General features: G+C 43.6%; 1 pseudogene; it reads right to left on the minus strand.

Moving 5' to 3' along the window:
* Positions 1 to 27265, minus strand: part of LOC120401177 — a 50415-nt pseudogene that overhangs the window by 9192 nt on the left and 13958 nt on the right.

Here is a 27265-nt window from a genome sequence, read left to right on the forward strand (position 1 = left end):
GCATGTATGTTCTACATCAACAGGCAGGGGGAGCACAATCACACTCCCTATTCACAGAAGCCATCCAGTTATGGAATTGGTGCATACAACATCACATAGAAATCACTGCTTCCTACCTGCCTGGATGCCACAACACTACTGTCGACACACTCAGCAAACACTTCTCCAAGGAACACGAATGGGAATTGCATCCCACGATACTCCGACAGCTCTTCTCCCACTGGGATACCCCATCGATAGACCTGTTTGCCACATCTCAGAACCACAAATGCCATCTATTTTGCTCCAGAGCGGGACTAGGGACCACTTCCCTAGGGGATGCATTCCTCAATCCCTCATGTACGCTTTTCCGCCAATCCCACTGATACATAGGGTTCTACGCAAGTTCAGAGATGACAAGGCCAGAGTCATACTTATTGCCCCAGCTTGGCCCAGACAGACATGGCATCCTTACAGGCTGCGCTCGTCCATCCGTCTTCCAAGGACTCTCCCCAACAGACCAGATCTGCTCTCCCAGGACAATGACCAGCTTCTCAATCCGCAGCTCCAGAAACTTCATCTGACAGCATGGTTCCTTCATGGTTTCAAACCCACAAATTAGCCTGTTCGGATCAGGTCCAGTATGTCCTCCTGCACAGTAGAAGAGACTCCACTCATAAGACTTACCTGCAAAAGTGGAAACACTTCTCTGTATGGTGTTTCCACAGACGCTTGACACCCCAGACTGTAACCCTCCCTGACGTCTTAGACTACCTTTTGAAACTAAAACAGGATGGGCTCTTGCTCAGTTCTATCAGAGTACACCCCACGGCCCTCACCACCTTCCATGACCAGCTGGACAGATATTCACTTTTTGCCCACCCTACCATAAAACGCTTCCTCATGGGCTCGCAAAATCTCTACCCTGAGATTCATCCACCAGCACCCTCCTGGAATCTCAACCTAGTTCTCCGAGGTCTCATGAAACCTCCCTTCAAGCCCCTGCCTACTTCATCCCTGCTCCATACATGGCTATGAAAGTAGCTTTCTTGGTTGCCATAACGTCAGTGAGAAGGGTCGGTGAAATAAGCGCCCTGATTGCCTACCATCCCTGCATGATTTTCTCTAAAGACAAGGTTACAATGCAACCCCACCCCAAATTCCTCCCCAAGGTGGTGTCTACCTTCCACCTTAACCACCCAATACACTTACCTGCATTCTATCCCAAACCTCAGGAAGTGGCATTACATACCCTCGATGTCCGAAGGGCAATTGCATTCTATCTTGACAGAACTAAGCCATTTCGTAAATCCCCTAGGCTATTTGTCTCCACTACCAGGAGATCAAAGAGTGATGCTATCTCTAAGCAATGACTCTCCAAGTGGATCTCTGACTGCATCAGATCCTGCTACCAGACTTGGAATGCTCAACCACCCAAGGGTATCAGAACTCATTCTACCTGGGCGATGTCGACATCCGTTGCCTTCCTCCACAACGTACCTATTGCTGACATATGCAAGGCGGCCATGTGGATATCTGACCACACATTCGCCAAAGATTATCCTATCACACAAGCTACCACGGCAGACGCCATAGTAGGCCACACAGTTCTGTCTACCATTATTATTGCTGCAACTCCAAAATCCCACCAACCATAGTGGGTACTGTTTCACATTTACCTGGAGTGGAGCACCCACAGGGACAGCACTCAAAGAAGAGAAGATTACTCACCTTGCAGTAACTGAGGTTCTTCGAGATGTGTGTATGGTAGAGAAGGAACTGATGGGGGGGGAGGAAGGGAGGGGGGTAGGATGCGCGAGCTCAGGCAGACTCTAATGATGTTGCGGGAAAGCAGCTGAGCGTGTGCATCCCAACCAGGCACTCAGGAGCGGCTCCAGGGTTTTTGGCGCCCTAGGCGCAGGGCTGGCTCTACCCATTTCGCCGCCGGTCCCGCGGCTCCGGTGGACCTCCCGCAGGCGTCACTATGGAGGGTCCGCTGGTCCCGGGGCTCCGGTGGACCTGCCGCAGGCGTGCCTGTGGATGCTCCACTGGAGCCACGGGACCAGCGGACCCTCCGCAGGCACACCTGCGGGAGGTCCACCGGAGCCGCCTGCCGCCCTCCCGGAAAAATGCTGCCCCCCCCAAATCCTGGCGCCCTAGGCAACTGCCTAGGTCGCCTAAATGGAAGCGCCGGCCCTGCAGGCACTGCTACTGAAGATCTCCGATCAACAGCACCGTCACCTGGAGTGGAGCACCCACAGGGAAACACATCTCAAAGAACTTCAGTTACTGCAAGGTGAGTAACCTTCTCTTCCACAACGATACATGCATACAAATAGGACAATCATATTCAGTAAATCATAACCTTTCCAATATCTCACAAGATCCACTTTGCAGAAAATACAAATTATTTATGTGTATTCATATCATAAGCATATTTGTCTGAAGAATATGGACGTGATGTGATACTTGCTTCTTGTATTTCTTTGATAAGGTTATCTACTTCTGAATCTAAAATATTTGTTACTATTCATAAACCTTGTAAGGCTGCTTGTTTCTTTTCCTTTTTGCTGGGTTTTCCTGTGAGAACCCCTTTCTTCTTGGCTGAACCCATTGCATCTATTGTTTACACAGTTGGCAAGCACCAGGCCCAATGAATGCTTTCAATTTCCAAGTGCCGCACCCCATCTTTTTAACAAAGTCTTATAATTTAATCTCCCAACATCATTTCTAAGTGCTATCATGACTTAGTTTCCCTTTCATTGTCATATTATATTTTATTTCAACCACTTAGCCCTGCAGAAATTTAGGTTGCGATCCTCAAATTCCACCCTTTAAACTGCGCTATTATTCTCAGAATAATACTTCTATTCAGAGGTTCCCATACTTTAAAAATTCTCAGAATAAAGTCTGCCTCCTGGGGTTCTTTACACTCAGTACCTGATCCCAGAATCTGCCTTTTTGGGTCTTCTAACCATTGGTGGCCAATTCTGTTTCCTCTGGGTCATCTTGTCTTGAGCACAGAGCATCAGTTTTTAAAACAAATTATTTTAAAAAATCTTCCTGGTGTGAATTGTCCTCCTATCTATTAGGGGGTGCTATATCTTCCTTGAGGCTTCAAATAGTGCTATGGGCCCACACAGGGATGCCAGATTTGTTATCCCCCCCCATCAGACTCCAGGCAGCCCTACAATGGCCTGCCTATATCCGTAACTTAATTCTAAATTTGTCTGGTTTTGGTAGGTGAAAACGGGTGGCCCACCCTAGAGGAATTGCCAGAGTTTTACCAGGGGCTTTCCCTTCAGCCTATGGAGAATTCCCTAGAACAGACTAATTCTGTTAACCTCTGGGAGGTCATGGATACAGCCTTCCACTCAAAGGATTGACACTCAGGCAGTAATTCTTCAAAAAGAAAAATAACCTTTATTTAACACAACCCTAATACAATAAATCTAAAATGCATATTTAGAGAAACAATACATTAGTTCTTACAGTTTATAAGACATAATACAAGATAAAATGTATTAGCACAGATGCATATTAAGGTATAATACAGTTAGAACGGGCTTTTCAGTGGTTACATTCTATATGCAATGGCGGGTCACGTATAGGATGCTGGCAATAAACTACTTATTTAAACATTAAAACTACATAATAATAACAAACATAATAAACATACCTACACAGACATCCAGCTTTATTATTTCAGACATACCCACTCACACAGTTTATTTCTTATTGAAATCACCAAACTTACTTTTCCTGTAGTCTTCCTTCCCTCTGAGTAGTCCTTCTGCTCTGTCTATATTTTTCTCCTTTGCTGCTCACTGTTCTGCTTTCCTTTTTCCTGTAATGTCACTCATTTAGATGTTTTCTTCTTTCCTGCTTCTGCTTTCTTTCTCTTAGGCTTTCCACACATGCACTCACTGACTCAAACCTGTCAGCTCTCTGTCTTATATACAGATTTTGGCCTATTCTGATTGGGTATTTTTACAATCCTAAGCATTCCAACCAATCAGGGTTAAGCGCTCAGTCAATCAAAGCTTGACCTGATTGAAGACCTGTGTTATGCTTAATTGACCCCTCCCTTCAGATTTGAAGTGACCTTTGTTTCACCTCAGCCTGCTTGCTTAATATTGGCCGATTCTTCCCCAGGTCTCCATTTTGGATTTCTCTGACTGTGTCTCTTGCAAATGTAGTAAGAGGAGGCCCTGAGATATAAACCTTGGTATCAGAGGCCCGGTATGAGGCCTAAGACCTGAACTAAAGTAATGGTCAAGACTTTGCTAACATAAAGCAAAGTTAAGCTGTGAGCCAGAGGCAGGCCCTGCTCACAGAAGCTGGCAAGGAAAGGGCTAATGTTGCATAAACATATATTCACCTAGTGTAGTAAAGTATAAACACGGTACCAGAACACACTATACTGGAACATTCCACAGATAACAAGGAACAGGCCGACCCACCCCAATGACAAGGCCAAAAGGGTAATATGATGGATAGACTTGTTTTGATCGAACCAACATGTACAAGGTGAGAGGTGGCTCCTTACTACGTAGAGGGGTTGTACCTTGCTACGTAGAAGGGTTGCACCTCAATACGTCAGGAGTGATGTGTAACTTGTTTGTACCTGTGTATAAGAATGCATCCCTTGGGCGGTGTCTTGGTCCGGCCGAGGGGGCAGTGGAAAGTCCCTCCACTGACTGAGCCGAGTCCATTGCCAAGCGGCATCTCTCATAGCATGCCCTGTAGAGTAACAATCTGGAGGGAATGGCAATTGTGTCCATACAGCAATAAACCTGGCCTACGTGCCTTTGTATCTTACTAGACTCTGTGGTCATTGGGGGTTCTCGTCGGGTCTGCTGTGTCAGCTAACTTCAAAGAGCTGGGACAGCACACAGAGGGAACACAGGCACGCAGCTGAGTGATAACAAGGAGAAAGCAGAGCACCACACCGGTAGCACTCTGACAACAGCAAACACCATCTTGTTATTGCTAGCTGTAACCACATAAAACTATATTAATTATTAAACCTCCATATTTATAAACAACTATACATATCTAAGTATACTGTAACACTGTGATTCATTGTCACCGCTCCATTTTTATTATTTTAAACAAGTTTAATTTCGATCTCTCCCAGCTTCAGCTAGTGGTGGCAGCATAGCACTCTTAGTGCTGTATTCTTTCCACAGTACAGAGCAGCTGGAAAATCTCTTGTATCATATGGAGGAACTGGAAACTACTTCTGCCTGAATCTCTCTCTCTCTCTCTCTCCCTCTGACTCAGATTCTGACTCCAAAAAGAGTCCGCTGGCAGCTGGCCTTTTATGCTGCATTGTGGCTCTCTTCTAAAATACCTTTGTATTCTTAGAAATAATTACCTCACTCGCACATGGCCAGTATCAACCATTATTTCAGTTTTGACTGACAGTTCTGACCTTTAGAACAAGTTGTGTCTAGTATGAGTGGGCTATTACCAGCTAGCTGTTCAGCTAACCGACCTGTCTGTCAGGCCTTACAGTGCATGCTCAATAGCCACCAATCTTGCACATGCTCACTGTTGTTATTTACCTGAGAGCTGTGATTCTGCCAATCAATACACACACATTCCTGGCTCTTTGCCAGGGCATCATTTTAGAAATTCTTGGCTTTCAACTCAGCATATTCTGGGTTTGCAGCATTCATCTCAGTGTGGAGTGACTTTTGTTTATTCAGAATAAAGAGCAAGCAAACAATGTGTGACTGGAGAATTTCTCTAGAAACAAGTAGGAAAGGTTTTGAACACATTTATAAATTAAAGAGTAAGAAATCACGATACCTAGATGGTATTCATGCAAGAGTTCTGAATATAAATATAAAATTGCATAGCTACTCAAATATAAAATTGCATAGCTACTAACTGTGGTATGTAACCTATCACTTAAATCAGCCACTGCACCAGATGACTGAAGGATAGCTAATGTAACACTGATTTTTAAAAAAAGGTCCTAGAGGTGTAATCTTGAGAGTTACAGGCTAGTAGGCCTAATTTCAGTGCCAGGTGAATTGGTTGAAACTATAATAAAGAACAGAATTTCCAGACACATAGATTAACACAATTTCTTGGGGAATAGTCAACATGCTTTTTATAAAGGGAAATCATGTCTTGCTAATCCATTACAATTCTTTGAGGGTGTCAACAAACACATGCACAAGGGTGATCCAGTTGATATAATGTACTTGGACTTTCAGAAAGCCTTTGACAATGTCCCACATCAAGAGCTCTTAAGCAAAGTAAGCAATCCTGGGATAAGATGGAAGGTCCTCTCATGGAGTCATCGTGGACAATTCTCTGAAGATGTCCACGCAGTGTGCAGAGGTGGTCAAAAAAGCAAACAGGATGTTAGGAATCATTAAAAAGGGGATAGAGAATAAGACTGAGAATATATTATTGCTCTTATATAAATCCATGGTACGCCCACATCTCGAATACTGTGTACAGATGTGGTCTCCTCACCTCAAAAAAGATATACTGGCACTAGAAAAGGTTAAAAAAAGGGCAACTAAAATGATTAGGGGTTTGGAGAGGGTCCCATATGAGGAAAGATTAAAGTGGCTAGGACTCTTCAGCTTGGAAAAGAGGAGACTAAGGGAGGATATGATAGAGGTATATAAAATCATGAGTGATGTTGAGAAAGTGGATAAGGAAAACTTATTTATTTATTCCCATAATACAAGAACTAGGGGTCACCAAATGAAATTAATAGGCAGCAGGTTTAAAACAAATAAAAGGAAGTTCTTCTTCACGCAGCGCACAGTCAACTCGTGGAACTCCTTACCTGAGGAGGTTGTGAAGGCTAGGACTATAACAGCGTTTAAAAGAGAACTGGATAAATTCATGGTAGTTAAGTCCATAAATGGCTATTAGCCAGGATGGGTAAGGAATGGTGCCCCTAGCCTTTGTTTGTCAGAGGATGGAGATGGATGGCAGGAGAGTGATCACTTGATCATTGCCTGTTTGGTTCACTCCCTCTGGGGCACCGGGCATTGGCCACTGTCAGTAGACAGATACTGGGCTAGATGGACCTTTGGTCTGACCCGGTACAGCTGTTCTTACGTTCTTATGTTCTTATATGGATCACTAACTGTTTAAAAGATAGGAAACAAAGGGTACGAATAAATGGTCAGTTTTCATATTGGAGAGAGGTGGATAGCAGGCTTCCCCAAGGATCTTTACTGAGACCTGTTCTGTTGAATATATTCATAAATGACCTTGATAAGGAGGTGAACACTGAGTTGGCAACATTTGCAGATGATATATATATGTATGCAGGGTCTCTGCGTGCCTTATTTTAGAGTGGTAGCCGTGTTAGTCTGTAACAGCAAAAAGAACGAGAAGTACTTGTGGCACCTTAGAGACTAACAAATTTATTTGAGCATAAGCTTTCGTGGGCTAAATCCCACTTCATCGGATGCATGCAGTGGAAAATACAGTAGGAAGATATATATACACAGCCCTATAATGCTGATATATTATACTGCACTTATTACAATGTAGCAGATAGAGTGTGTGTGTCTCTCTCTCTATGAAAACTGATACTACTTCAGTCTGGGGGCTATGTCTAGGGGTATATGATTTGTGGGGGTTATTTTGTTCAGATTTGGTTGATAAAAATATGGTAATGTTTTTTGATGCTGAATTGAGGCTTAATCAGATATTTCATTTGCAGGTCCATTAAAGTTGACTGCAGTAGTCCAAAAATTGAAGGTTCCTTATTAATACTTGTGCACATAACTTGATGTCGCTCTTTTATCCAATAGTTTCTTTTTAAGATTTTTTCACAGCACAAGATCTACAACAAGTACCTTTCCCACAATCTCCAAATCACGTAGAAACACTCTGAAATAGAAATACTCTCTAGCGAGTTCATGTGGGTGAGGTAATATCTTTTATTGGAACAACTTCCGTTGGTGAAATGAAAGATATTTATTACCTAACTCACCTTGTCTCTAACATCCTGAGACCAGCATGGCTACAACACTACAAACAAATATTCTTTAGTTCAGTCACCAGGACACTTTTACCTATGTTTTCAACTAAATCTAATTAAATCTGTAGGGAAATTGAATGGCTTCCAGAAAACTTATGGCTGTAACTTTCAACATCAGTACAGGAAGCTATAAAATGACACCTGTAGGCTTTGGCAGCTTGTGTTGATGAATTCTGCACCTCCAGTTAACAGAAACCATTCACAAACTCCACCAGTCTCACTGAAAGAACGTTTTAGCCCTTCCTCGCTGACCCGATGTGTTACGGCAAGGCAACTGTTTTATACCTCTCCTGGGCTGCTTGTCAAAGGTGGAAGAGGCCAGACTAGACAGCAGGTGGAAAAGCAGCTTTGGCTCTCTCACAGCCCTAGGTACTGCCCCATAATTATTCATTTGAAATAGTTGGCTAACCTATAACCAACCAGTTTTATTTCCTGAGAATTGTTACAATGATTGTCAGCTCTGGAGTGCCATCCGGTGTCATTTTGTAGAATGGCAGAGAAATTGAATGCATTTTTTTAAACATGTACAGTTGCCTTATTTTCAGCCCACAGTTCACAGCACTTTTTATAGTTTGAATCACTAGCCATAGTAATAAAAAGGCATAAGGGATTTTAGTGTTCTGATTAACTTTTGTAGTATCCCTTCTCCACCTGGTTACCTCCTTTAATGCCAATCTGCTTACAGGTTTCAATGGACAGGCCTGGGTTGTTCTGGATCCCGCTACCCACTCAGCAGGGTTTAACTGCTTTATTTTCTTCCCATAAAAATTTATTCGGCAATGCCTCTACCCTACTCACTCCTTCCTGGCAGAGTCACCGGGCAGCTTGGGAGAAAAATTCTAAACACAGGGTAATCCCCACTTACTTGCCAAATAATTGGAGACTCCCAAGAAATGACACAAAAACATACAATATATTCAACACAGTAATTATATTAAACAGGAGATAAATATAATAGGGTAAAACATTATTCTCAAGGTCACTGGTGCCCATGTTGATAATACTTGTGAAGTTCCCTAGTCACGTGACCTGATATAGCAAATATAAAGTTAATGTTCCATTGCTACACATATTTTGTTGCGGCCCTTGATGACCTGTGACCACAATATCTTCTGTGCAGCAGTTAGCAATGTGGTTGATTGGATTCAATGCAGTCCAGAGGACTTACAAGTGGGATAAGGTGGTAACTCCTTCCTCAGATTTAATAGGCAGCAGGTGATAAAATCCCCAAACCCTTATCCCCTGGCTTGAGGACATAGTTCAGGGAGTAAGGGATATGAAGCAAAGAGATTATTTTCCCCAAGAATCAGGCAGGCACAGACAATACCGAAGGAGTTTATTTACGGTACTGGGAAGACTGACAAGCGGCTTCAAAGATGTGGGAATACAGTGACCAATTATATACCTTTCTCTTATCACTTCATTTGCATTTATTGTCCATGTCCTGGGGCTTCTGGTGTTTCTGCTTGTTAGTTACATGGGATTTTGTTTCAGCTGCTAATTGAATTTTTAACTCTTGCCTAACAGTTCCCTCCTATTGACAAATCGAACGCCTAGATGATATGTAGTCAATACACCTCTACCCCGATATAACACAGTCCTCAGGAGCCAAAAAATCTCACTGCGTTATAGGTGAGACCGCATTATATCAAACTTGCTTTGGCCTCCCTGTTCCTTGTTCTCTGACCGCCCCCTCCAAAGACACCCATCCCTACTCACCCCCAGGACCCCACTCCCTGCCAAACCCCCCTGTCCCCTGACTGCTCCGACCCCTATCCACCCCCGGCTCCTGACAGGCACTCACCGGCAGCAGCGGGAAGCAGAGCAGCCCGGCCCCAGCCCGCTCCACTCCACCACCTCCCAGCCGCAGCGCTCCACTTCCCGCTGTCAGTGAGTGTGGGGAGGTTGGGGAAAGGATACCGAGGGATACATAAGGAGGAAATTAAAGGAGAAGGGTGAGTCTGGAGGAAGTAAAGAGGCCCCACTATCAACTGAGTGGAAACGCTCGCAACATGGGCAAGGGTAGGGGAAGAAAGGGTATGGGAAGAGGGAAAACCCAGGCATACATCTAGCATGTCTTCTTTTACAATATTAAATAGGTCACGAGCTTGTGACTTGGCCAGGTTGACTATAGTGTCTGAGATCTTTTCGATGATTTGGTAAAAATTCTCTATTGCTACATCAATTGCAGTAAGAGCATAGGATAAACCTGTGTTAGTATGTCTAAGAGCTTAGGTGGTTTGGCTTTTGACCCAAGAATTGTATAACCTTTCAGAGTTTAGGTTAAGCATATTTGGTATAGAATTTGTGCTTCCAAAGAACCCTCCAATATCACCTAAGATGCTATGTTTTTGTCTTTTGCTGTGTGGGCCCGAATAACATACTGGTGCACTAGAAACTGTAGCTGGTTCTGCAGCCATTGCAGGGACCTGGGGTGGCCTGAGCATACATTTCACAAGGGTGCTGAAAAATTGGACAAATTGTATTTAACCTGAACAGAGACCATAAGGGCATCATGCAAAAGTATTTTGTGGGGGCCTTCTTGTATAATGCCGTCCAGTGGGGTAGGGTACAGTGTCAGACAGGTAGTAGGCAGGGATTATCCACAAGTGGTCAGGTTATAACATATATCAGTACAATGTAAACGTTTAACCGGGTGTACACAGTGTTCCTGACAATAATGTCCCTCCATCCCAGGTTACCACAGCAGAGGAGGAATATCTGTCCATCCAGCATTTACAAACACTGTTAGGTTAATGAAAAGTGCCTAGCCCTCCCACAAACATTTACTTCGATATTCTCCCAACCCATTAGCGGCCTCATAAATGTTGTGAATCTCAACTGATCCATCCGAGGCCCTAGAAATAGAATGGTTCATTTGTTCTAGGGGGTATCCTTAAATTGACACTCTGTCCTTTGGTCCTTTTCCCAACATTCTGTGATCTTGCATCCCAAAATTGGGGGTTCTATATGTGTGTGCCCACATCCCCTGAAGCTAAATACCCAGTTACAGTCCAGATCTGGTGAGATGCAGGGAGGGAGCCGAAGACTGCTCCTGGGCTGTGGTAGTCGGATCAGGACCTTGGAGCCTGGATGTTTTTGGAGGTGATCTGTAACCACGATAGGTCCCAGGTGATCCGGTCTGGGGGGTAAGCCAAGTGTCTGGTTTCTTTACCCATTCGTCGCTGGCTCCTGTAGGGAGTTGCACATACTGGCCAGCTTTGAAGCAGGTATCTCCTGTGACATTTACCAAAGGTGGGTCCCAGGAGGCTGCATCAGGTATATTTACCAAGAGGATTAATGTGGGGGGCCACATTGTCACCTAGAAGGATACAATATAAACAAAATGAATTTATTTATACATTTTAATTCTGGTTTTATGACCCCACATTGGGATTCCTTGCACCTTCACGGAGGTGTCTGTATGGGCCAATACCATGTGTGGGCCCAAGTACTTTGGCTGAAGTACCCCAGGGTTGTACGTTCTTATCATGACCTGATCTCCCTCATCTGTCCAGGAGGGTGTCTCTGGAGGGTCCTGGGCTTCTTGTCAGTCTTGGACAGTTAGTCTTAGGGGGTGCAAGACTTCATTCAGGCATTTGATATATTCCTGTGGGAGGGGGAGGGGAGCCGGGACTTCACATCCTTTCCCCAATGACATAGTCATTCCAGTAATGAGTTCGAAGGGTGAAACTCCTGTACTAGCGTTAGGGGTTGCCCTCATGGAAAGAAGGGCAGGAGGTAGTTGTGCTACCCAATTGGTTTCTTAACAATAGTATCCTCAGAAAGAGGACACTGATGAGGTTCCCCTGTAGTTGGCATCAAAGTAGCAAGCTTAAGAAGATTAAAGTGTGTAATTGTAATATGTGGGCTTAAGAGGGTGCACTTCCACAAGGAACCAGTATGTCTTGCTGAAGTAAAGAGCGAATAATGTCACCTACCGCGTCCACAGCCTGAGGTTTCAGAGGGTATTGCTTGGTAGATGGAGGGAGTTGACTGGTAATTTGGATGGGTGAGCACAGATGAGCAGGCACCAAACCACAAAACAGCTTATTCTCTGCCCAAACAGAGGGGAACCTGGAACATAATTCTTGAAAAGGGTTAGAGGTGTCCCAGGTGAGAGCCACAGACTTGGCAGTTGCAACAGCAGAGAGAAATGTATCATTACGGAGAGGAATGATATGAGCATGCATACATTTATCAGTAAAGGTAACTGTACTCTGAGCAAGGTTAAGAGTCAATGCAACATTGCAGAGGGCGTCCATGCCCAAAATAGTCCTTTCTGCATTTGGAGCTACATAAAAAGACTGAGTCCAGAAGAATAGATTAGATTCTACAAGAACAGGGTAGCTTTTATAAGCCGTGAGTTGTGCGCCTCCTACCCCTGAAACAGTAATATACTGTTTAGTAGTGTGGAGGGAGAGGTCAGTAATGGAAACAGAGGCTCCCGTGTTCACGAGAACTGTGCATGGCCAGCCCCTTATCCATGCTTGTAAGTGTGGCCTTGAGAGATGTATATCTGCATCAGCAGTACTGATGAGTAAGGGGGGGCGCTTTATCCTAGCGGGTCATAGAATTTAAAGCCTGGCCATTTCCTTTTTACTTAAATGTGAGTAAGGGTTGGCAGTGGTTGAGATACTGGTTGGGGCCGGTTGCCCAGGGTTACTCTGCTTGAGCATCCAGCTGCCCAATGTCCGGTCTCCCCACATACAAAACTCGGTAAGATGTGTGTGTTGGGGGGAGTGGGGGGCGGTGCGGGACCAGGACCAGAACCAGATTGAAAGGGCAGTAGGGTACTGCGGGGATTCAACTGGCCATGATTCTGTCCCTGACTAGACTTTTGGGCGTTGCGCCTGCAGTTCTTTTGGGTATGCCTGAGACACCCACAATTATAACAGGTTGCATTACTTTTTGCTGTTACCACAGAAATGTGAGTAGCCTTGCTCTTTATATCTTTAGCTTGTCTGGCTCCGCATTCAGAGGCCCACATACAGAGGGATTCATAATCAGAGCCTGGATTCACTCTCAAGTTAAGGGCTGTTTGCAGGTGGGAGTTAAAATCTTCCTTTAACATTTTTAGAAACGCCTGATCAGTTTGGGCTTTAGATCAGGGAGCTTTTTTAGTAAGCCTTTCATTTCCTCTGTGCTGAGAGGAGTGTACTTATAAGTCTTATGAGCCACTCTGTCATCTGCTGGCCCTGACCACTGTGTGTTTACTTGGAGAGGGGTTAGGGGAGCGCTGGCACTTAAGTCTGGGTTGAAAGGAGGAGGAGGGGGAGGAGGCCAATTATCCCAGTTTTCCCCCGTGTGTGCCACGTTCCAATCTTGGATTTGTTTTTTAAGGTGTTTCCAATTGATTTCGTTTTGGTCTTTATCAGTATCGCTGCTTGAATCAGGGTTAGTAATATTACCCTTCTGTTGTATGCTAGCAGCAATACGGCATGCAGAGGAGCTGCTTTATTTTATTTTTGCTTTCAGAATATTGTTTTCTGCTTGAAGATTACTTAATACGTGGTTTAAATCTGTCTTTTGGTTCAGCTCTGATATAAGAGTCTTTTGGAGCGTTTCCAATTCCCGTAACTTCCTTTCATATTCACAGTACAGTATTACGATTCCTTTCTCTAACTTTCCTTTCATCTGACCAGACCACCAAAACATGCTATCCTTCACCCACTCATACCCTCATTCCATCCATCCTTTGCCATAGTCTTTTGAACCTTCCCATGTTTTCCTTTCATAAAATCAATGAGTCTCCCTCCTGTAGAGGGTATCATTGATATACCCTGGGGCAAGTCATATCACATTGTTAACCAGCTTCCTGATTTCAAGGGAACCGACTGAGCACACCCTTGTACTCAGCACTACTGAAGCACACTCTGGTGCTCAGTAGTTGGTATTGCAACCTTCACTTACAGCGATCCCTGCAACCCCAAAACCCTGGCCACAAACACAATCCCGTTCAGTCCTCTTGTCTATGCGTCCTATATATGGTTCATATTAAAAAAGGGGTATGAAGGGGTGTCTAGTGGAATCCCAAACCAAGGTGTGCACTAGAGGTGGTAAGTAAAAGGGTACTCACCTCTATCCCTGGTTGTGAGAAACTCTCCGAGGATTCCCAATCACACCCTGCTCACTGTGCCAAACTGTGAAGCAAAGAGAATCTTTTCCCCAAGAATCAGGCAGGCACAGACAATACTGAAGGGGTTTATTTACGGTACTGGGAAGACTGACAAGCAGCTTCAAAGGTGTGGGGATACAGTGACCAATTATATACCTTTCTTTTATCACTTCATTTGCATTTATCTTGTTCTTACAGAGACAAACATTGTTAGAGACAGAGAACACAATTCACATGACAGTGACAGGAACAGAACATACGCATCAAACTGTTTTGATTACATCAATTATTCATGACTACCATAAGGCGAAGGGTGGAGTAGGGGTGAGTGTTTACAAATATCCGGACGGCTGTGAAGGGAGGGTTTGTTCTGTTCTAAGAGCCGAGCAACTGGGCAGACATTTGACCATATAAGTTTATCAAGTGTTTACAGTTGTCAGTATCCTGGGGCTTCCGGTGTTTCTGCTTGTTAGTTAGGTGGGTTTTTGTTTCAGCTGCTAACTGAATTTTTAACTCTTGCCTAACAGGGGTCTACCAAACAATTTCCCTGACTAGCTAACTAAAAGATGGTGCTCTCACAGACTCTGTGAATGATCCTCACATTCAGAGATGATTCTGGACTCCTCAGTCACTGGAGAGGGGCTGATGATCACTGCTGGCAGGCGTTCTTCATGCAGGCGTTAGGCTACTTCTAGTCCCAGGATTTCCCCTCATCACCAAGGGATGCAGGGCTAAAGGTGCACATTACAAAACTATACTAAAATCCAAACTTTAGTCTCCCATTCCGGCTCTCAGACACACTCACAGGAGGTAGCAACCCTGGACTAGCAGCCAGAGTAGTGGTGCCATATGGTGACTGATCTCACCTAGAGAGCTGGAATGTTAACTCAGCCTGCCTGGGAGAAATTTTCCCAGCAAACTCTACAAACTGAGAGTCACCTTGGAGAGGGAAAGGCTCAAGCTGAGGGATCTTGCTTTTAGGTCCCCAGAGGAGATGTTCTCACAGGGAACCCTGCATGCAGGCTTGGGACTCACCAGCTCCCCACACAGTCAGTCCCCCTTTCCCTGGCTAGCTTCAGACTGCTCCAAAATGGCTTCTCCCCCCTCCTCAGCTCCTTGGGAGGGACATCTCTCACCCTATTGTTTGCTAAGCAGACTCTGTCTCTGCCCTTGACTCTCCCTCCCTATCAGGGACAATGGGCCTCTCCCTGAGCTACCAGCACACAGAGCCCCAAGAACCTAGGTGAGCTCCTTGGGGGTTACACTTTGATTCACAAACCATGAGTTTTACTGAATAAGGAGTGAATAAAACTAAGGACTTCAGAATTTTGTCCTTAGGTCTTTCAGGCTATGGTCTTTGTTATCTTCCAAAATCTGACTTGATGATGAATGAATATAAATATATATATATATTTGCAAGATTTTTCCTCCTATTAAACAGCCTTAGCTCCTTTTTAGTTGGCTTTGTGTGGAAAGAAATAGGCATTAACTCTGTAAGCCTCTTGAATGCCTGGCCTTATGCATCAAGAATTTGTACATTTGTGTACCTGTTTATCTCAAAAACTGCTCAATTCCTCTAAATTCTATGAGAATAAATCTTTAGTCTTCTTTGAGCATCTAATTTATGCCACTCATTTTGTTGGTTGTCTTTAGTAATGGACAAAACAATGGAAATACTGTGTCCTGAGGTCCGTCAAATGGTGATTGATATATACTTAGGGATAATATTTGCAGTAATTCTGAGAACTTATCTTGTCTTCTGTTTACATCTCTCTAGTGATGGTGAGAGGAGAAGACTTGGGGGGGGAGGGGTAAGAATGTTGCTTTTGCAAATAACTATGTTGCTTTGAGATGATTTGCTTCTCTCCCATCCCTAAAACTCTCCTAACCATGACTCAGAACGTAACAATGATAGAGTACTGAATGCATTAAGTTGATAAAGTCAAATTTCAATACAGAGGGGTAGCTGTGTTAGTCTGGTTCTGTAAAAGCAGCAAAGAATCCTGTGGCACCTTATAGACTAACAGACGTTTTGCAGCATGAGCTTTCGTGGGTGAATACCCTCTTGCATCCGAAGAAGTGGGTATTCACCCACGAAAGCTCATGCTGCAAAACGTCTGTTAGTCTATAAGGTGCCACAGGATTCTTTGCTAAATTTCAATACAGAACATTGCTTTGTGTATGTGTATATAAGTAGCCATTTTTGTTCTGTTTCCAAAAGGTGCAATATATAATGTCCTTCACTGAAAAATGTATTTTTTTTGTTTTAGCTAGAACTGTAAAAAAATTATTACAAGCGAGATTTTGAGAGGTTTTTTTAAAGAGTTTTTTCATAGTTTTGTTGCATAAGAGAGATTGTGCCCTATCTGCTAGATCATCCTTATGTCCAAAATCTACCTGATGTTTGTTTTAGTGTTTCATTTTGAGTTGACATTAACCATGCTACAGTACTTTATTAATGGCATACCATGCCATTCTAGTCTTGGTTAATGCTACTGTCAATATGTGTACATAACTAGAAAGAAAATAACTGCAAGGATTAACACTTATTTTTTTTTACAACAGAAAGCAAAGTAAAATGAAGTAACATCCTGACTTTTCTTATTACACAAAATAAGAACAGTAGATGGCACTATTACTTTGTATTTGTTGAGTAGATTATTTTTTCAGGAACATAATCTTTTAGTGAGCACTGTTGACTACATAATATGTTTTCAGGGATATAGTGAGTTCAGAGAAGCTTGTGATCATAGAACCTAGTGTGAATAACAAAAAAAAAATCTTTGGGGTTTATGGAATGGTATCTACACTTCTTCTTTACCTTACTCACTAGTAGCCACTTAGGTCCCAATGCTGATTGGTTTGGGCATAGCCCCACTAACTTCAGTTTGACTGTGCATCATGATATAAAGATTCAAGGTCTTACCAATAAGACCAATAGCTGGGAGAATTCCACCGTGCCTGCTCACTCTAACAGTGGATAGAGAGGGTTTTTTTTTTAGGTTTTTTTAGTTTTAGTTTTTTTTCTTCAGTCTATGTGCAATTTCATATATTTATCTGAAGTCTGACACCAAGTAACCAACTGTTTATATCTGCAAACAAAACTGTACACGTAGCAATAATTCATCTGACACAAACATTAAAAAGATAGGAAAGACACACCTAAGGTAAATATTCCAAAATATAGTAGTGATCGCTTTTAAACTACAGTTGCAAAGTTGGTATTCAAATAGATGTGTAATCTTGATTTCTGTTTACATATGCTTTCTTTTAGGGTATAATTGTTTTTTTTTACAAAGCTTTTTGTCTTTGGGTTTCTTGGAGTTTTAGACAGTAGTATAAAATAAAAAAGACAATGTATGCACAAGGGCACAATGTGGGAGTGGGAGTGCAAATAAGGCAGGTGAGGTTGTTTGCTTGACATGCTGAAAACCCAAATAAGGAATACAGCAAGCACTAACATGTGGTGGATGTGAGTGTGAAAGGCAGAAGTTGTATGGACTTGGGATGAATCATTTTATCATCTTCCAGGGATGTGCTGGTTCTATGCATTGTTGTGGCCAAAAGTAGTGATTTCTTTGGCCAATATAATCATTCTGATGGGAAGCTAACGTTGGAAAACCTTCCAGGCAATGATCTCTCTTTTTGTAGGTCTAATGTCTCATGTAAATGCAAGTCTGAAATCTCTATCTAATGAAATAAACTTCTGTTGGTTTTCTCCTACTGTAGGATTGGAGGGTGAAAGGTAGGCACAAAAATATTGGTAAGTGTATGTAAGTGATGTGGCTCATCAGATATATAGTGACAGCTATACCACAGACTAGCATATGCCTGCACCCCTAAAAAGACAGAACTTGTCACTGACACTTTACACATTGGAGATGCTCCCCATTACCTATGCCAGGGTAGGAAATAAAGCTAGGGACAGAGTGCTTAGGCAGCTTACATCTCAAGGGCAGGGGTTAAATTTTAAAAATTCCAGTGACATCTACTCAGCTTTGAAAATTGCTGTAAATTCCAGAAAAGAGTGTTCAGATTCCCTGTTGTATACTCACATCATCCGCTTTGAAGATCCCCCTGCTAATGATTCCATATTCTACATTACAGATGCTATATTAGTTTACAGAAAACAAATACTGAGGAAATAGAGGGAAAATACTACTGTGAAGAAATTGTAGAGACAGAAAACATAATGGAAGACACCTGAATACTGTGTGGTGACTAAGGAGATAATGGAAAAAACTAATGGGATTACATCTAATAAAATCTAGTTTGTAAACTGCAAAAAACCCACTGAGAGGTATAAATCATTTAGAAAGTAGTATGCAAAAATTAAGCAGTAAGATAGACTGCCGTTTCACCACATTAATGTCAGCTGTAAGCAATCTTAATGATAATTGTGTATCCTAATTAGTGAAATTAGAGAGTGTAAAAAGAATGTTTAATTTATCATTAATGACAGATGTAATGTTAAAATGTGGTTCATTTTCTTAAGTACTTCACAGCCTATTTCAAATTGTAATAATTTTAAAAATTAACATATTTAACATTAAATAACTCTAAGATATCATTTACATGTGTGATGAATACATGAAAGTAAAGTCACTTCCAGTAACATTAATGCTAAAGGGGAAATACTTTTAATACAGAAGGAAAATGTTAGAAATGAGACCTTGAACTGAAATGTTGGAAAAACAAGAAATACTGACTTTTTGGATTGATATTTTTTTAAAAAAATCATATGTGCCTGAAAATCTGTATATCCTCTGTGCTGTAACCACAAAAGATGGAGAGAAATATTAAGTGTTAATTGTAGGAAATTCAAGTTTCTTATAGAGGTTTGTTGAAAATACATAATTTCTTTTCTGTTTAGGATCTACCATATTTTTGTGGTGCAGCCAATCATATCTCATAGACTTTAAGGTCAGAAGGGACCATTATGATCATCTAGTCTGACCTCCTGCACAATGCAGGCAAGTTTGAATACTTTTGGGTAGAATAAAGCCCATATCCCCTTGTCTTAACAAACAGGCTGACTATTCTCAATATACCAACATCTCTCCAGTGCTGTTAGGTTTTTCTTCATATCACCAGTGTTGACATTCTAATTCTCAGAGTATAGGACATGATCATCTAGAAACATATTAACCTGTAGCATATTGTCAAGGGCAGTGGTGGACAACCTGTGGCCCACGGGCCGCATGCAGCCCATCAGTAATCCGTTGGTGGAACGGGTGACAGTTTCTTTATATTGACTGCTCCCAGTGGCCTTGTTTTCCAGGACATTGTTCTGTGCATAAACTGGAAATTAACAATTCTTGTGTTTTCTGTTAACTTTTTATTAATTTTTAAAATATATATATACAGGATTTGAGACATTAACATGGAAGCAAAGACTTTTTCTGGGACCAACAATGGCATAGTATCTCTCTAGTTACTACATTTGACCTTGTTGTCCTTTTTGAACAGAGGCAGAACAACACCTTCTTCTAGTCATCTGGGATATTAGTGTGATGGATGGTCTGGAAGAGCCAATGCACCTGTCTTCAACTCAGGGGTGATGTTACAAACTTCTGGTGCCTTCCCAGACTTCAATGTATGGACTGTGATCTGTATCTCATATTGGTTGAACAAAAGTGGGTCTATCAAAACTTCCCATTCCATTTTAAAAGGAAGAGTGACAATAGATGGTAGACAGTTGACAATGTCTTAAAATTATCTTTCACATTGATGCTACTGATCTTACAGTCTCTGGTTAATGCAGCCACCCCAATTCTTTACTGGACATGCTGGTGCCCCCTTCTCCCCAAACTGAGCAAATTTGCATACGAGGTGGTGAAAACCATGTCTGGTGGCAATCTGTTCTAAATTGGCTCCCTAAGTTGATGCCCAGGATTCCTTATTTTGCTTACACAATGACTTGACAAAATTCTGAAGTCAAACTCTTTTAGCCTTTGCTTTTCCTCTCAATGCTTGTCTTTAAAGACTTGAATTATAGCCTCATTTTTTTCTTAGCTCTGACTGCAGTAAGCATCTTCTCACTGATCCATGGATGATGTTTGAAGGGCTGAGGCTCCATCACTGAGCTGACAGTAGTAAGCACTAATGACTTGAAACAATGCCATTCGTCCTCGTATGACAGAATGAGTTAGATTTCAGGCCTTAATGCTATGTAGTGGGGTACACACCTGCTCCTGCCCTGAGGGGCTTAAAGCCACCCCTGGGAGAGGGCTGAGAGAAAAGCTGGGCTGATTGGGAGGCAGCCTCAGCTGGAGGACACACCCCAAACAGACCCAGCTGGCTCTATAAAGGTGAGGGCAGCCAGGAGTTCAGAATGTTCTTTCTCCAGGCTGGGAGACAGTAGGGCTTGGCTGCCTGCAGAAAGGGTACTGGAAGTGAAGCAGGGCTAGGGAAAGGCCAGAGGAGCTGGGGAGCTCCAGGCTGGTAACTCCCCAGGCTGCAGGGCCTGCTCCAAGGCCCATAGAGGTACTGGGAGGCAGGCAAAGGCAGCAGGTCCAAACCCCCTTGCCTATGATGAGTGGCTTTTACACTGCAGTCTGCCCCAGGGAGTGGGGGCTTAGTGATGACTGGCAGTAGCCCAGACTGAGGCAAGGTGGGGATTAGAGGGTTGGGGGTTCCCCAGAGAGGGGAGACCCAGAGGCAGAGTGTGGGGGTATTGCCAGGGGACAGCACCCCAGATAAAAGGGCCCTGGGGTCCGGGAGGGACACGGGGCCGGAAACAAGCGGGACACTGGCCTGCAGAGGGCACTCCTGGGTCAAAGAGCTAATTCCCTGAGACCAGCAGGAGACGCCGCAGGAGTGAATCCTGTGAGTTTACATGCTCCAATGGCATAAGCAGTTAAGAGCAGAAAGCCATCTGATAGCTTGGTTGTAATAAGAACTTTTGCTTGAATCGGGCTAATTTTGGCCCATTAACAAGCTGTAATGGAAGTCAGAGGTGCATTTTTGGCAGCAGAAGTCTGGTCAGTGTGAGGTTCAGCACCTCTGAACTTGTACATCCATGGCTGTTAACTGCAAATGATTGTTAATGAGGACATAGTGAAACCATCTGGGCTGTGCAAGGTCAGCTTGTGAATGTTCAGGTAATGAAAGAACAAGTCGGTGATAAACATGTAATTGGCTGCTGCAAATTCAAGCAGTCCCTTCCCCTTTATGTTCTGCTTCCAGCTACCAAAAGACCCAAGCATACTTCCCCAGGTGTTGTTATCCTTTCCTACCTCACATTAAAGTCACTCAGGATAATGATGACAGGGCCATACCAAATTTACAGTCCATTTTGGTCAATTTCATGGTCTGTGCAGCAGTCATGAAAGCAGTACCATAACTTCCCCTCTGCCCCCACAATACCCTTGTGACCTCCCTACAACTGCAGCGCAGAAAGATGGCAGCAGCGCAGCAGTAAGGATGACAATACTATACCATGCCATCCTTCCTACAACTCCTTTTTGGGTCAGGAACCCTACAATTACAGTGCCACACCATGAAATTTCAGATTTAAATAGCTGAAATTATGAAATGACCATTACGGACTACCTACAATTGCTTATTAAAAAATTACCTTTAGCAGCATTCTTGACCATGGTGTTGATGGGGTCATACACTACAATGATGGGGTAATGCCCACAACTGTTATGGAACTGGATGCCGATAAGTCTCTCGTTAATCAGTTGCCAACCCTGTAATGGCTGTTGGGCATTGAGTAAAAGTACAGCATCTATCTCTTGCTGGAGCAGCCTGTTGGGGTGGCCTAAGAACAAAATATATGGTTCTCAATTTTCTTTTCACTGCTTCCTGGCCAGCACACATGAAGCTCAGGGATGGGCCCAATGTGCCAAAATTGTTTCCTACCTCTTAAGTTCCTTGAGCTAAACAAAATAAATCTTGTAATCCCTGAATGTCCTCGAGGCAATAGAGTTTTCTTCCAATCCTAAAGCCATCATTAGCCAGGGTTCCACAACTGGTGAGGCATCACCTGCAGGTCCCAGCTAGAAGATTATGAGAACTCCTGGAATCTGTCATCCTGAAATTGAGATATAACATCAGCACTGCCCTTACAGTGCAATACAAATGTCCTCAGTAGACTCATTACCAGACCCAACTTAGCTGTCTGTCAGTTAATATGAACTACTGCCTGATTGTCATACCAAAAGCAAACCTTTTTATTTCTAAATTCCTCACACCAAAGAGTGACTGCCATCAACACTGGGGAAAAAAATCAAAAAAGTAATAATACTTATTATATCATATGCTGCCCATTCCTGAGGCCATCTCCATGCACACCAATGCCCTCGTAATAACAGTAAACCCTTGCTATAATGAACCTATTAGGATCCAAAACTTTTGTTTGTTATAGCCAGGAGGTTGTTAGAGCAAAAGGACAATCAAAACAAATGATAAACTGCTGGAGTAAGTTAATGAAGTCACCAGGATAAAGGCATTAGCTAAATCATTAATAATATAATAATAATAATTAATAATAATAAATATTTGTGACATATATCCAGTATTCTGTGTTAATTAATTGAAGAATAGAGTACAAAAACCACAAATCCCAAATTGAAACAGAACATTCAGAACCAGTTAAACGTGAAAAATTTAAAAGTGCATCAGCAAATTTTCAGTTTTGTTTCAATTCAAAAAATAAAAATTCTAAACATTGATTCAAGTCTCAGTTCTAAAATAATTCATCAACTTTGCTTTGCCATGACAGTTACATGAAAGCTGTACTAGCCCACATCAGCATTTGACTGATTTGCACAGGGAGTAACTGAAATGTAAACCTACTGTCACATTCCTCCACCCATTCTGAAAACCCTTTAGTCGGCCACCAATTCAATGTATATGACCACAGCAGGGATCCTGGATAAGTTCTGCCTATATTTTTCTCCCTAGGCCAGTGTGGGGGTTCCTCCCCTCCTGTTCTTTGCTCACTGCTGCTCTTGAAGAAGCTTCTTTGTTGTATCTATGGCCTGGTCTTCCCACAGTCACCACTCTGTTGGCGCTCTGGACAGCATTCCGAGCTTATTCATTTTCCTGTCTGGGCGGTTTGAATCTGACGTTCTGGTTGCACATCGCAATCCCAGAATAGAAAGAGGTCCCCAGCATGGGAAGTCCAGGATCTGATCGCTGTGTAAGTGAAGGACCTAAGACAAGGGTATCAAAAAGTCAGCTGACAGCCAGGATCTCTTCATCAGAAACATTTATTTTTTAAGAAACAGGGATTTATATAAAAATAGAAATACTATATAAACATTTTTAAATATGAAACTAAACAAACAGCAGGTCTACACAAACAGCAATGGAGCAATAGTCCTCTGGGGATATTTCAAAAAGCTCTCAGAGAGCAGCTGGAAAAGCCTCAGCAAGAGGTTTCTTGGGAGAGGTGCTTTATTCATGCCATCCTCAGGTGCATGGCAGCGTAGGGTCCTGGTCTGTGCAGGGCTCTATTAACATCCGCGCCTCAGGGTGATGTCGTTGTGGAAGTGCTGCATCTAATTAGTGGAATTAGTGTACTGTTACTATTGTGCATGGTAGACTTTTACTTTGCATAAGAATGACTTTGCATAAGAATGACCCTCGCTAACAGAGTTTTACTTTGCATAAGAATGAACAGCCACGTGTTGCAGGCCTCAGAGGAAAAGCATACAGGGTCTTTCGCGGTCACTCGGAAAAGCATACAGGGTCTTTTCGCGGTCACGGAGATGCATCTTTTCTGCTTTGCACATTGCCTCCAGCAGGAGAGCACAGCTAGCACTATCTGATAAGCAGTCTGTACTGTAAGGCTTACCAGGACTTTGTGCAAGAGGATGCAGCTGTCTCTCCTGTTTGGTCTTCTTAACTGAAAATGACTAGACTGTGTTTACTGTTGGCAAACATGTATTTGTTCAAGGAAATCACCTACAAAAGACAAGGGACGACATGTTCCAGGAACTGATGGCCAGCTCCAGAGCGGAGGCGGCAGAGCAGAGACAGTCGAGGAGAGCCTGTGTCAGCAGCATCGCACACACCTGGAACGGGAGGATAGGTGGCGGCAGGAAGACCAGCAGGCGACTCCGCCTTGTAGATGTTCTGCAAGACCACAGGCAGGAGGAGCCTGCAGTGCATCTGCAACCGCCCTCCACGCCCAAAGTCCTGTCCCCCTCACCCAAAGTGACAAGAAGGAGAACTGTCACTGCAGCGCTAATGTACAAGACACCTCTCGCTGTAAATTTGTAGAAGTTCTTCCCTTACAGGATCACCCAGTCCCAAATCCAAGTTTCAACCCCCACTGTGTATAACATTATTAAAAGCGTTTGCTGTTATCGTGTCAGAAGACTTTGTGGGGAGGGATTTTTAATTACAGTGCATAGCCCACATTACCAGGGTACAGACTTGGGGCAGGGTCAACTGCAGGGCACACACAGACTGCAGTCACTAGGCACCAGGGACAGTCTGTGTGGTGTATGCTGCCCGGGTCTTTCCCTTGATGTGTAGGGTCCTGTGCCTGACATCCCCCGAATAAAGGCAGGCTTCCCTTCACATGCATTTGGACCGTAGTCACGATCCTCCCGGTGGCACCCCTTCCTGCAAACCCACCCATCAGTGCACACCTTAACCAGCACAGAATGCTTCCATGTTTCAACGAAGAAACAGAAATGCAAAGTCAACGAAAGATTTATTATTAATTACTAAAACATGTCCTTAGTTTTAAAACGTCCTTGGGAAGTGGGAAAACTTGGTTTATGATCAGGCTCTCTTAAAATCAAGTGGACAGTCACAGGCTGGGATATTCTCTCAGCACGGGTGTCTGGCTGATCATAAACAGCAGCCAGGCGATTTGCCTCAACCTCTCACAGAGATTGTGGAGCACACAGCAAGCAGCAATAAACGGGATATTCTTTTCGCTGATGTCACTCCACCACCATTCTGCACTTGCTCAGCCGGTAGTTGAAGAGTTCCTTTTCAGTGTCCAAGGCGCCTGTATAGGGCTTCATGAGCCAGGGCATTAGCGGGGCGGGGGGGTCCCGAGGATCACTGTAGGCATCTGCACATCCCCAACCGTTATTTTGTGGTCCGGGAAGAAAGTGCCTGCCTGGGCGTCTAAACAGACCAGAGTTCCTGAACACCCTATGGTCCACCACAGCTTGCAGCACCATTGAAAAGTAGCCCTTTCGGTTAATGTACTCTGGCCTGGTGGGCTGGTGCCAGGATAGGGATGTGAGTCCCATCTATAGCCCCACCGCAGTTTGGAATCCCATGCCATCTATGATGACCTGGACATTTCCGACAGTCACTACCTTTGAGAGCAGTTGCTCAACGATTGCGTGGGGCTACTTGAATGACAGCAATCCCCACGGAGATTTGCCCACGCGCAAAAGTGGTTGCTACTGACCGTAGCTGTCTGGCGTGGCAAGTTTCAGAGGGGCTGGCCACTCGCTTTCTGCACAGTCAGGGCTGCTCGCATCCTTGTGTCCTGGCACTTCAGGGCAGGGGACAGCAAGTCACACAGTTCAAGGAAAGTGTCCATCCTGAAGTTTCGCAGCCACTCTGTGTCATCCCAGACCTGCAGCACTATGCGGTCCCACCAGTCTGTGCTTGTTTCCCGGGCCCAGAATCGCACCATGAACTTGACCCATTGCCACCATGATCTCCACTGTCAGCATCTGACTGTGGAAGAGGTGGACGATAACGTGGCTCCATGCTGCGAACAGATTTCCGCGGCGCTTTCAAGGAAGAGAGGGAGGGGGGATTGGGGTTCAAATGACGACACATTTTCCCCAGCATGCATTAAGCTGGCCCGTGAAATGTGACTCAGAGTTTTTGTGTATTTAGTATGGATACACAAATTAATAGTCCTGTAGTGTAGACAAGCCCTAAGTACCATCACACTCTGCACTGGGGGAAAGGTCCCAATCCCCTTACCTTGGCTGTGGCTACTGACAGCCTGTCTCTTTGTGTGGTGGTGGTGTTTAGAGCTGTGATTCCTTCACTGAGTTCTGGGTGGAATTCACTGCCCTCCTACATTGCTATGACTCTCAAGCCTCCAGGAGGGCTCAGTTGGAACCCTCCACTGTTCAGAGGGACTAAACTCTGCCCTGGGTGCTTCTGTATTTCCCTTTTCTTTGATCTGTCCCTAGAGTTCACCCATATTGCTGCCACCCAGGTTCTATTTCTCCCACAAAGGGTAGGGCATGGACCAGACCCAGACCTGACTACTGCAGCATGGTTTGCAGCTCCTGCATTCAATTTGTGAATACTTGGGGAATGAAGGGGTAATCACTAGCATCCATCATGGATTTACCAAGAACGAATAATGTCAAAATAGCTTGATTTCCTTCTTTGATGGGGAAACTGATTTGATGGATGGGGGAATGCGGTGGACGTAATATACCTGGACTTCAGCAAGGCTTTTGACATAGTCCCATATAACATTCTGATAAGCGAACTGAAGAAAGGTGGGCTTGGCAGAACTACCATTAAGCACTCACAAACAAAGAGTAATTATTAATGGAATGATGTTGGATTGGAAGGAAATCTCAAATGGGGTTGCACAGTGATCTGTTCTGGGACCGATGTTGTTTTACATCTTTATTAATGATCTGGCTAGACAGCATACTGATCAAGATTGCAGATGACACAAAGATTGGGGTGGGGGGTTGCCAATACTTTGAAGGATTGAGCTAAAATTCAGAGGGATCTTGATAAATTGGAGGACAGAGCTATAAAAAACAAAATGAAGTTCAACAAAGACAAATGTAAGGTGCTACACTTAGGGAAGAAAACACAAATGCACAAATACAGAATGGAGGAAAACTGGCTTGGCAGCTGCACTGCTGAGAAGGATCTGGAAGTTGTGGTGGATCACAACCTCAACATGCATCAGCAATGTGATGCTGCTGCAAAAAAAAGGAAATGCAATCTTAGGTTGCAGTAACTGAGGCATAGCATGAATGTCATCTTTATTAATGACCTGGCTAGACAGCATACTGATCAAGATTGCAGATGACACAAAGATTGGGGTGGGGGGTTGCCAATACTTTGAAGGATTGAGCTAAAATTCAGAGGGATCTTGATAAATTGGAGGACAGAGCTATAAAAAACAAAATGAAGTTCAACAAAGACAAATGTAAGGTGCTACA

This window comes from Mauremys reevesii, linkage group 3, assembly GCF_016161935.1.
Source record: "Mauremys reevesii isolate NIE-2019 linkage group 3, ASM1616193v1, whole genome shotgun sequence".
In the NCBI taxonomy this organism is placed as follows: Eukaryota; Metazoa; Chordata; order Testudines; family Geoemydidae; genus Mauremys; species Mauremys reevesii.